The sequence below is a fragment of the Epinephelus moara genome, chromosome 24 (assembly GCF_006386435.1).
Source record: "Epinephelus moara isolate mb chromosome 24, YSFRI_EMoa_1.0, whole genome shotgun sequence".
NCBI classification, from domain to species: domain Eukaryota; kingdom Metazoa; phylum Chordata; class Actinopteri; order Perciformes; family Serranidae; genus Epinephelus; species Epinephelus moara.
Window position 1 is genome coordinate 35,410,430 of NC_065529.1, and position 12,459 is coordinate 35,422,888.

Here is a 12,459-nt window from a genome sequence, read left to right on the forward strand (position 1 = left end):
ACACTTCCTCATATGAGAATAATAGACTCGACAGAATAATCCAAAAATATGACTTTTATCAGTCTAATGAGCTTTCTGTCTCACAAAGAGGACAAATACTAGTGGCAACACCACACTGAAAAAAACAACTGCTCAAAAAAATTAAGGGAACATTTAAATCATCATCAGATTGTGATGAACGAATTATTCAAGATTGAAGATTGATCCGAATGTATTTTATCATGGCAGCTCATAATGTGACTCAGTAGTGTGTATGGCCCCCACGTGCCTGTATATACTCCTGGCAATAGTCGACAGATGGTGTCCTGGGAGATCTCCTCCCACACCTGGATCAGAGCGTCAGTCAGCTCCTGGACAGTCTGTGATGGTACTTGGTGGTGTCAGATGCACCGATACATAACGTCCCACAGGTGCTCAGCTGGATTTAAGTCAGAGGAACGAGAGGGTCAGTCAGTGGCATCAATGTCTTCGTCATCCAGGAACTGCCTACACACTCTGGCCACATGAGGCTGAGCTTTGTCCTGCACCAGGAGGAACCCAGGGCCCACTGCACTAGTGTAAGGTCTGACAATCACACTGAGGATTTCATCCTGGTACCTAACAGCAGTCAGGGTACTGTTGGCTATGAAACAGAGGTCTGTGTGACCCTCCAGGGATATGCCTCCCTAGACCACCACTGACCCACCACCAAACCGGTCATGCTGAATGATGTTACAGGCACCATAATGTTCACCACAGCGTCTCCAGACTCTGTGCGCTTAGTGTGAACCTGCTCTCATCTGTGAAGGGAACGGTGCACCAATGGCAGACCTGACAATTCTGATGTTCTCTGGCAAATGCCAATCGAGCTGCATGGTGCCGGGCTGTGAGCACAGGTGCCACTAGAGGACGTCGGGCCCTCATGCCACCCTCATGGTGTCTGACAGTTTGGTCAGAAACATGCACACCAGTAGCCTGCTGGAGGTCATTGTGTAGGGCTCTGGCAGTGCTCCTCCTGTTCCTCCTTGCACAAAGAAGCAGATACCGGTCCTGCTGCTGGGTTGATGCCCTTCTACAGCCCTGTCCAGCTCTCCTTGTGTAATGGCCGGTCTCCAGGTATCTCCTCCAGGCTCTTGAGACTCTGCTGGGAGACACAGCGAATCGTCTTGCGACCACACATATGGATGTGCCAAACCTGTGTAACCTGATTGGGCTTTAGGTACCACCCCATGCTACCTGTAGTGACAAGGACACTAGAGACGAATCAGTAAGGAAGGATGAGGACAGAGCAACTGTCTGTGGACACCACATGTGAAACCATTCTCTTTTTGGGAGTTGCTTTTGCCTCTCCATTGCACCTGTTGTCACTTTCATTTGCACCAAAGCAGCTGAAACTAATTCACAATCACTTGTGCTTTCTAAATGGACAGATTGATATCCCTGAAGTTTAACTGACTTGGTGTTAGACTGTGACCATTAAGCCTTGTCTTAATTCTTTTGAGCAGTGTACCCCTTTAAGTAAAAGTCCTGCATCAAAAGTAAAAGTGCTTAAGTATTGCTGGCAAAATACAAAACAAAAAACAAGTGAACTATGAGAACCTTTGTAGTTTTTTATTGCTGATGGTAAATACAAGCAGCTGCTGTTGTCTTTGTGAGCAGCATTGTTTCACTTTGATTTAAAAAGCACAGATCTAAAAGGACCATGATCATAAAGTGTATTTACTGACCATCAGTTGATCTAAAAATGAACCATGACTCATCTGTTGTCTAGAGGTAATTGTGTGTGTCAGCATGTGTGCCAGGATCAGTGTTGTTGTTTGTGTCTGTGCCTGTCAAGCAGCTGGATCGTGACGTCCGCTCCATGCTGAAGATAAGATATTGAGCGGTCTCATGCTGTGGCTGGGATGTCACATGGACGCAGCAAAGCACGGTCAGAATTCTGAAGCCAGCTTGTAGGTCGCTGTTTTGTTATTAACGTAGATCTGTGTCAGGTTTTTTTTCATGTGTACACACAGCACAAGCAAAAAGCATTCAGACAGTGTGTTATTGCTGGTGATGAGCCGCCTGGGTTCCCTCACAGTGAGGCTCCGAATTGAGGCCAGACAGTTCAGTCTTGGTTTTGTCAGACCAGAGAATTTTGTTTCTCACAATCTAAGAGTCCTTTGTGTGCTTTTTTTGTGCTTTCATGTGTCTGTCACTGAGGAGAGGCTTCCATCTGGCCACTCAGCCATAAAGCCCAGATCGGTGGAGTGTTGCAGTGATGGTTGTCCTTCTGGAATTCTCTTCCATCTCCACACAGAGTCTCTGGAGCTCAGCCAGACTGACCATCGGGTTCTTGGTCGTCTCTTTTACCAAGGCTCTCTCTTCTTCCCTGATTGCTCAGTTTGGTCGGGTGGCCAGCTCTAGGAAGAGTCGTTCCAAACTTCTTCCAATTAAGAAATACGGAGCCCACTGTGTTTTTGGAAACTGTCAACACAGCAGAAATGTTTTTGTAGCCTCCCCCAGATCTGTGCTTCAACTTCATGGCTTGACTTTTGCTCTGATATGCATTGTCAGCTGTGAGACACTATAGCACCAGACAAGTGTGTGTCTTTATGTGCAATCGAGTTTACACCGCAATCAAGTTGGAGAAAAAGCTTTCGGGATGAACAGTATACAAAGTATTTACAGCCCACTCATGTTTCTGCAACAACCACTGGTATGTTACGTTTGTACACCTCATACTGTTGTTGCAGGCCAACTTAGGACCTGAAATGCAAACACAGCGGCAGTTTATTGTAGTTTTAAGAAGTGGAGCTGCAGGCTTGAATGAAATGATGGCTGATGTCGGCAGGGAATGGCGAAGCAGAGCAGTCCAGAGAACGGGGCTGGACATGACAGGGTATGGTTGAGGTTGGCATTGAACTAACAGCCAAAACAGAAAGAGACAAAGTGTCAAAAGACTAGAAGTTGGCCTAGATGTCTGAACTACAGAGGAGACTGAATGATCTGAAACAGTCTTGATGTCTGAGCCGGGGTTTTATACTGCAGTGGCTTGATGGTAAATGTGATTCAGGTGTGCAGGTTCAGCAGCTGCCGGCACTCAGGAGGAGGGAACCAGAAGGCCACGCTCAGCAAACACACAGAGGTGTGCTGAAAACAAATATGAGACACTAGGAAGGGGAAACAGGAAATGCAAGGACATACGTATCATATCGTTTCTAAAGTGATGTAGTTCTTTTTTATTGAGTTTTCCATTTATTTTCCCCCCGCAAACAAGATTCAGTTCAATTACAGAATCACGAGAAATTCTGATTACAAAGGTTCCTCAGCATTTCTCAAAAACTAATGGCTTTTTTCTGAGATTATACATAACCTTCTCTGAGGGCAGGTATGATGAGAGCTCTTTAAGCCACAGAGACACACTGGGGGGCTCCTCACATTTCCAGCGGATGGCAGTTCATTTGTTAGATGCAATTAGGCCTCGTCTGACAAAGCGAATATTGCCTCTCATGTTGATATGTCCCCCAGTAATGTCAGTCTTGGGTTGGTTGGGATCTCAACCCCCACAATTCTTTTTATAACAACCAAAATAGATCTGCAGTGCTGTTCAAGATATCTACATGTCCAGAACATGCTTCAGTCTTACATCTAGTACTCTGAGTAGCTACTACTTATATTGTGAAGACGATATGGTATCAGGTAAACTCTGTGTGTTAGGTTGAACTGTAAGATTCTGTGTTGGCTGGTATAGGAGAATGATTGAGAGCTATCACAAATCAGCTTCCACTCAGAGTCCTCAATTGTATGTCCAATGTCCACTTCCATTTAATCTTTGCATTGAGAACTCTACTTTCTGTACAGCTCATGAGTTTCTTATAGATGCAGGATAAAAAACCTTTAGGGTTATGTTTTTCTTGCATCATAATATCTACTTGGAAATCCTCTAGTGGAACAAGTTTCACACCCTGCTGTACTCTGATATAAACTCTAACCTGTAGATACTTACAAAAAAATGTCCCGTTGGGAGCCCAAAGGAGGATCTCAGTTGCTGAGAGGTTTTTAAATGATTGTGTTCATATAAATGTCCAAATGTGTGTACACCTCTGTTCTACCAGTCTCGTGTGATACCATCCCTCATTGCCCCAGGTAGAACAGGATTGAAATGGAATTGGGTTGATCTGTATACTTTCCGGACACTGTGAAATTTTACTCTAATCTCATGCCATATTTTAGATGTTTGTTTTATAAGTGATGTAGTTCTGATGTATATGAGCTGACTTTATTATTAGTAGTAGTAGTAGGTGGAGGGGATGGTGGATGGTGTGAAGCCTAGGTGAGACAGCTGCCAAGCTGCAGCCCAATGTTCCAAATCAACAAACAACAAAACTAGGTGTTTTTTAGCAATACACTGGCAGCATTCGCAGCGACAATTGTGCCATTAAAACTTGATGCTTTTTGGGGAGATGTCACCAAAACCAGGTAATTTTTAGCGAGACATTGACAGCGTTTCCAGCGGTGCCGGTGCCACCAAAATTGGGCTTTTTAGCGACAGATCAACAGCATTTCCAGTGGTGATGGAGCCACCAAAACCAGGTAATTTTAGTGAGACACTGATTGCATTTCTAGCAGTGACTGTGCTACCAAAAGTGGGTTTTAAGTGACACATAGACAGCATTTCCAGTGACGATTGTGCCACCAAAACCAGGTATTTTTTTGTGACATATAGACAGCATTTTCAGTGGAGATTGTGCCACCAAAATTGTTTTTTTTGCGACAGATCAATAGCTTTTCCAGTGACGATTGTGCCACCAAAACCAGGTATTTTTTAGCGAGACATTGATGGCATTTCCGGCGGCAATTGTTGCACCAAAAGCAGGTATTTTAAGCAAGACAACAGTAGCATTTCCAACAGCAATTGTGCCACCAAAAGTGGTTTTTAGCGACAGATCTACAGCATTTCCAGTAGCGATTGTGTCATGATTAGCGAGACATTGACAGCATTTCTAGCGGTGACTGTGCAAACAGAAGTGGGTTTTTAGTGACACAAAGACAACATTTCACCGGGTGTTTTTTGGGGAGACATCAACGGCATTTCAGGCAGCGATTGTGCCACCAAAACCAGGTATTTCTTAGCAAGACATTGACGCCACTTGCAGCAGTGATTGTGGCCCCAAAATTAGGTGTTTGTTGGTGAGACATTGACAGCATCTCCAGGAGTAACTGTGCCACCAAAAGCATGTTTTTAAGCAAGACATCGGCGGTATTTCCAACGGCAATTGTGCCACCAAAAGCAGGTATTTTAAGCTAAAAAATTATCTTTCACCAACCACAATAACCATAACCAAGTGGCTTTTGTGCCAAAACATAACCAGATGTTAACCACAGTGGTGCAGAAATGTAAAGTATCAACATATTCACTACATAATGTACTAATATTACATATCAGTGGTTTTCAGAAACGTCCACTGCCAGCATTTATTCTGACGTCTGAGTTGGTATTTCTGCTTGCCAATACAAAATGTTACAAAGATTGTGGAGAGAGTCTGGTTTAATTATGTGCCTGGTTTCTGTCCCAACTTCTTGCTGGAGGCAAAGTAATGGAAGTCACTTTAGATTCTGCCCTTGTTGTCAAAGCTCCTCTCATGATGCCTCAAAAACAAGCTACTGATACAGAAAGCTGATTTCTCTCCCTCTTTCCCTCCCTACCCTTCCTCTTTTCTCACTTCTCTACATCCTTATATCATCTACTTTAATAACAGCTCCCGAATAATGAATCATTCCTGTAACAAACACTGAAAACGATGCGGGTTCTGACGTTGTCATCACCAGCTTTGTTTCTTCATCAGTGAGGTTTGTTATGTGTTAACATTTAATGTTTTTCTTTTATGAATCATCAGTCTCCCACACAGGAGAAGGGCTGCATTTAACCATTTCTGAAATGACCTTTAAAAGACGTGGCAGTTATGTCACAACAACCAGGGTACACTGAACCTTTGGCAAGTTAATTACTCTTGTTTGCTCCTGCAGTAACTCATTATGTCGAGAAATGTTTAAGAAATGTTTTTTCTAAGGAAATGTTTTAACTCCTTTTTGTACTTGGCTCGATCTGATCCATAAGTGAATCTTGCGTTTCATGAGGCCTTTGATGTGCATATGTTTATATTTCATGTGTATATGCTCTTGGGTCCTACAGCACTGAGTGAAGATCCTCAGTTTGAATTAATCACCAAAGTCAGAGCTCATGCAAATTCTCTTTTCTATTGTATCTAAATGTATGTATCAGAAAACAGTATTTGCTGTGGATACCTAATGAGATACAGATAAGTAGGTTACAGGAGAGCGATGGGAGCTGGAGTAAGTGCAGAAGTAGATGGCTGACTGTAACACTATTAGTAGCTACCCAGTGGATCACTTGTTAATAATACATTTAATGTAGGCCTATACTGTGCAGCAGTTGTCCTATAAAGCTGAGTGTTCAGAGGATTTCACAAAGGAGCATAAAACCAAGACAAGCTCTGTGTGTCAGGAGGAGATGATATGGGAATCATACCAAAGAAACCAAACTAAGAATCTTTGAGGCTGCTAACAATGACAGTGCTAACATTAAAGGAGCAGTGTGGAAGATTTAGGGGGATTTAGTGGCATCTAGTGGTGAGAATTGCAGATTGCAACCAGCTGAAACTACTCCCTGTTAGAATCCCTTCAGTGTTCATTGTTCAGGAGGTTTTTACCAGGAGCTGAATCACCTGCAGAGGTCTCGTCTCCAAAACAAACAGTGTTTCTCTGACGCAGCTAGTCTCAGATGGGCTGCATGCCCAGCACCTGCCATATGTGCTCAACGTTTATTCTCTAATAACTCAAGATCCAGACACTCAGGAGGTTTTTACCAGGAGCTGAATTGTCCGCAGGGATCTCTTCTTCACCAAAATAAATGGACCAGGTAATTTAAACCAGTAAAATCTAGGGGTGGGAATCACTGGAGGCCCCACGAGACGATATTATCACAAAACATAAGTCACGACACAGTATTATTGCGGTTTTAAATGTGTTGCAATATGCTGAGTATTGTGATAAAATATATGGTGATATATTGCAATTTATTCTCTTTTTTAACTGCAAATTATGTCCCTGAAGGAAAACTTTGTCAACATCAACAGTTTTATTAAATAAAATAGTTTTCAGTCTGTTCATCTCACTTCAGGCAATTTTATTGCAGCAAAATGTATGTTGTAAACTGAAAAAGCAACTGATCATATTATTCTGGTAGGCTACCAAAGGTTTAATTTGCATTTGTAATATTAATAATTCATATAATTTTTCTTCTTGTCTGACCAGCCAGTAATACAGGTAGTCCGACCCCCTGGTATATTTTCTTAATTCTTAATTGACACTGGGCTAACTCAATCACATTTTTAAACCCCTCTTCTTTGGGCTCAGTGCCTTCATTAAACAGCATATGCAACAAAAAGTGTGCCAAAATCGATAATACAAAACACAACGTAGGCACAGAGAAATTGCAGGTCAGAAAAATACTTTTAACCGGGACTTTTCACACCCTTTTAGCAAGTTGATGGTCTAATCAGAGTAACTCAGTCTCATCTCTCCCTCTCCTCTTTTGTCATCAGTCAGGATGGAGTTACTTTATGGCACTTGGCATCACCAGGTCATTTTATCATGAGCCTAGGTAGATGGATGGATGGATAGGTAGGTAGGTAGATAGATAGATGAGTATGGACTGGATGGAGTTACTTTATGGCACTTGGCATCACCGGGTCATTTTATCATGCGCCTAGGTAGGTAGGTGGATGGATGGATGGATGGATGGATGGATGGATGGATGGATGGATAGGTAGGTAGGTAGGTAGGTAGGTAGGTAGGTAGATAGATAGATAGATAGATAGATAGATAGATAGATAGATGAGTATGGACTGGATGGAGTTACTTTGTGTCACTTGGCATCACCAGGTCATTTTATCATGAGCCTGGATGGATGGATGGATGGATGGATAGGTAGGTAGGTATAATATCAATATAAAAAAAATATCAAGGGCTGAAAGAGGAGCTAGAAAAGATGTGGGGAGTTACAGTGGTGCCAGTGGTAATAGGAGCACTCTGGGCTGTGACCACCAAACTGGGAGAGTGGCTTCAGCAGATATAACGTCTGAGGTTTCTGTCCAGAAGATTGCAAATTTGTGTGATCAGTTGTGGTGGGCCAGTCTGGACCAATTGCCAGGGCCAATATATCCCCCTAAATCCTATACACTGGACCTTTAAGCAGGTATAATCTTTACTGTGTTCACCATCTTAGTTTATCGTGTTAGCATGCTAACATTTGCTTAAAATCACTCAACACAAAGTTCAATTGAGGTCGTCAGGATTGTCATTAGTTTTGAAGGGTTTGGTCATAAAGCAATGTCACAGAGCCCCGGTGATGAAAGTAAAACACGGATATATAAGTAAAACACGGATATATAATTTACAACAAATTCAGTGCAGTCGGCAAACAAACTCAGTGAAATTCAGAGATGCACTGAGAGCTAACATTGTGTCTGTCACCTCCGTTCAGCAGGAGGCCTGAATTTTATGATGGTGTTGGAAGATCTGTCGTAGTTCATCATCAGCGAGATGCAGACAGGACATTGGAGCTGTATCTTACTCCCATGTCGCACATCACTGAAAAAAACCACACTGATGATAAAACTCCATCCCCCGTCTGTCTTAATCACATCTTCACTACTGACATTTTTCTTCACTTCCCTTCTCTCTCTCGCCCTGTCTGCCCCTTGCAAATGATTTTTGACAGAATGCTATTATGAACACTTAATGTTCTTCAAGGCCAGCAGTGACACTGTGATTGATTTTGAGACACATTTTTTCGACTGCTGCTGCTGCTGTACTGGACCTACATCCACACAAAGAAACTGCATGGAATGTAGATTTCAGCTCAGTATAGCACTTACAGTTCTATTAAAGCTGGAGTGTGGGACTTTTATATTCAAGCCCTTGCCAAATGAGTTCTCACAATGCTGATCAAGCCTGTGCAAAGTGTTCTGTATTTGTCAGCATACTGGAGTTGTAATGTCTGATGACTGTGGCAACTTTACCGCACTGGTGCACCAGAAGTGATGTGTTTTACATCAGCTGGCCAGAGCTAAAGGGCAGGAAGGGGGGAGGACCAGACAGAGAAGAGCAGCAGCGAGGAATATGGAGGAAGTTATGCTTCAAGCAAAAAAGTCAGTGGAAGAATTTCAGAAAAAGAAAGCAATTGGCTGCACCTTTGGTGTAGCTTTCCCTCGTTGGAGAGTGCTGAAAGAAGAGAAGGCAATAAGGGCAGACACAGATGTCACCTTCTTCCTCTTGGACAGGTTGGTATTTGTCAAATACCAGTGCTGTGCCTGAGGAAAGCACCTGCAGCAGTCATAAGCAGTTTTTGTGTAATTACTCTCACCATGGATGGATTCCTCAACGAGTCTACCAGGCAAGTGTCAGGGCCCCCCCTTGCCTTCACCTGCAAAATGTGCTTCGAATTAACACATGCTGACCAGGATCAGATCAAAATGACCACAAAAAACACCCAAAATCACCACAAAGACACACGAAACCCCAGTGAGATGCAAAACAACAACATAAAGCAACCTGGTCGCACTCTGAAGTCGTCGAAATCTGGCATTCTGTCAGTGACTTGCAGCGTCAGATGCTGACAAGAAAGCCACCCTTTTAACGTCGGCATGATTTGCGGCCAGTCACTGTTTGGGGTGACAGGGAGAAATGGACACGTACGAAAGTTAAGGCGACCAAAGTCCTACAAGATTGGATGGGAGCGGTGGTGGATGGGTCCAATAAACACCAACCTTCATCCGGGAGAGCGGTGCTTGCATCCCGTAAGATTATTTTTTCCTAAACCTAACCATGTGCATTAGTTGATGAAGGCAAGAAAACCTCAATTCACGGTGTTGTACTGATGTAGTGCATTTATTTTGAAAGAGGCTGCATGTAAACGGTAAATTTCCTGTGAAAACTTAAGTGTATGTTGAAAGAAGACAATGCATGCAACAGGTAGCACTTGGCACGGTGTCCCAGGACATCAAAAACCAACGCACCCCAGACCTTGCACGTCACATCTGAACGTGGAAAGTCCATGACATCGATATGCGACAAGGTCAGAGTGAGAATGTGCTGCATAAAGAGGCTAAACAGCCATAAAGTCTGTGTCCCACTGCTTTGTAGGAGAGGTGGTGGGGCCCTCTGCATGTCTGCCCAGGGCCCCTTGTCTCATAATCTGCCCGTGACTCTCACTGCATGAGGGGAGAGACAAAAGTTCTTCACTGTAGGTTTAAACAATGAATACAGAAAAATGCTTTGATAATATATTGTACTATTTAAAGATAGACCCAAGTCAGTGTGAGGAGTCTTTAAGTCAGCGAGGACGAGTGACTCAGTCTTTTCGAGGCAAAACGCCCTCTGAACATGTTGCCTCCCACACAATCAAGTTTCCAGGGTGAAAGAAATGAAGATACTGAGGCATGAAATAGGACAACAGCTGTTGCTTTGTCCCCTTTGGCCCCCGGTCTTTGGGTTTCTGTGGAGATAAGTCTCACTCCAACACGTCAGACTCACAAAAATAATTTATCATCTGTTGTCCTACTTAATTCTCATGTATTTTTTCCTTTTCCTTTGACCTCATACACGCTTAAAATTGTGTTGGTGAGCTGAAACCGATTGATGGAGCAGATTTTGAAACATCGTGTGCTTTTGTGTTGACAGTCTTCAAGGTTTTCTGCGATCTCCTACGTTCACAACTATTCTTCAAATAAAAACACAGAGAGGTGACACAGGCTTTGACTTTGGACGTCTTCTGTGCTGCCTTCTGCACAATAAAGTAACCGAGGCGCAGGGACTGGCAATAGGGAGGAGTGAAGCAGGACAACAGATGTCGCTTGGTCACCTTAGCCCTGGCCCTTGGCTCTGTGAAGTGACGAGCCGTGTTTTCACACATCAGAGCCAAGGGCACCTGCCTGAATGAAAAAGGGCATCTATCTTTTCTTCTCTCCTGCTGAAGGAGAGGCGCACAGTGGGATTCAAAGAACTGTATCATTTGAAATAACTTTGGCTATTCATCAGTTTCCCACATCGCCTTTCACCACACACAACAGCATGTTTCATAACCAGGAAATTATTAATGTGAAAATATTATTCAACTAACGTGAATAGAGTACTGAAATGTGCCAGCGGCTTTTTATTTATTTAAACCAGTGTATTACAGCTCACATCAGACATCTATCCAATAAAAACTCAATAGAGTCAAAGAAGCCCGTCGATGCTTATGTTGTTTCAGTATCATGTTGGAATACATAACTGCGAGGAGAAATCTCCCAAGAGTCCCGGGCTGTACTTTAAAAGAATAATGCATTCCACAGTGGTTTCAATGTACACATTTCTCATCCAGCAGCAGCAGCAACACTGAATCCCCACATTGTCTGCAGAAATGGAGTAGAAACTAGGCGAGAGTGAATCCCTGTTGTATATCCCAGATATACGATAAATCAGGCAGACACTGTATCAGCACTGTTTGGATTAGAGAACATCAGTTATAGCTGGGGGTGAATTTATATCTCGTGCATAGCAGGAGGCGACGGGAATCTGGGTACATTTTATTAGAGAGTCTGAGGCTGAGTTTATGTTTAGAAACAAACTTCTGATGTCTTTGAACTTATCTTTAAAGGGGCTGTATACAACATTCAGAGCATTAATATAGCAGCAAGCAACTATGTGCTATGTAAAGATATAGAGGAGTAATGCTCCCTGTGTGTGTGTTGTAATCCAAGCTTCTCTGTTTTTTGTTGTGGTAGTCAGTCTGACCTTCATGCATGTTAGTGCTTGTGAGTCCCTTGGTGGCTAGCTAATTGCTGCCACTTTGTACTGTGCTCATACAGCGGTTACTGCTTCCAACGGTGTCCCAACCCACAGTGGCGGAGCGGCTGTATCACAAAAGTGTAACACCCACCCTCTGGTTCCCTCCCACATTAACAGTGTTAGCTCTATCAACACTGTTGCTGTTGTTAGCGCTCTTCACGCTGTTAGCACTGTTAGCTGCTAGCCGCTGACTCAGCCGCCTAAATATTGGAAATCCCGCCTCATGCCTTGTTTCCACTTACGTATGTGACTGATGTCTGTAGATCTGTAAATACAGGGATGAGGCCTCTTGTATAAAACTCAAGGAAGTGCATTTATTTACAGATAGACAGAAACTACCCGTAGCCATGGGAAAGAGGCTAATTTTGGAGTAGGCTGACCAAACGTCCTCTTTTGCCCGGACATGTCCACTTTTCACGTCCCGTCCGGGGCGTCCGGGGTTTTTTTATAAACTGATGATAATGTCCGGTTTTCCGTGTGTTTGTGTGTGTGTGTTAGAGTGCAGCACGGGCCGCATATTTCTGTCCGAACCCGAACCGAGCCCGACATTATTTAATGACCAAAGCACTGAGTTTGTGTCACACA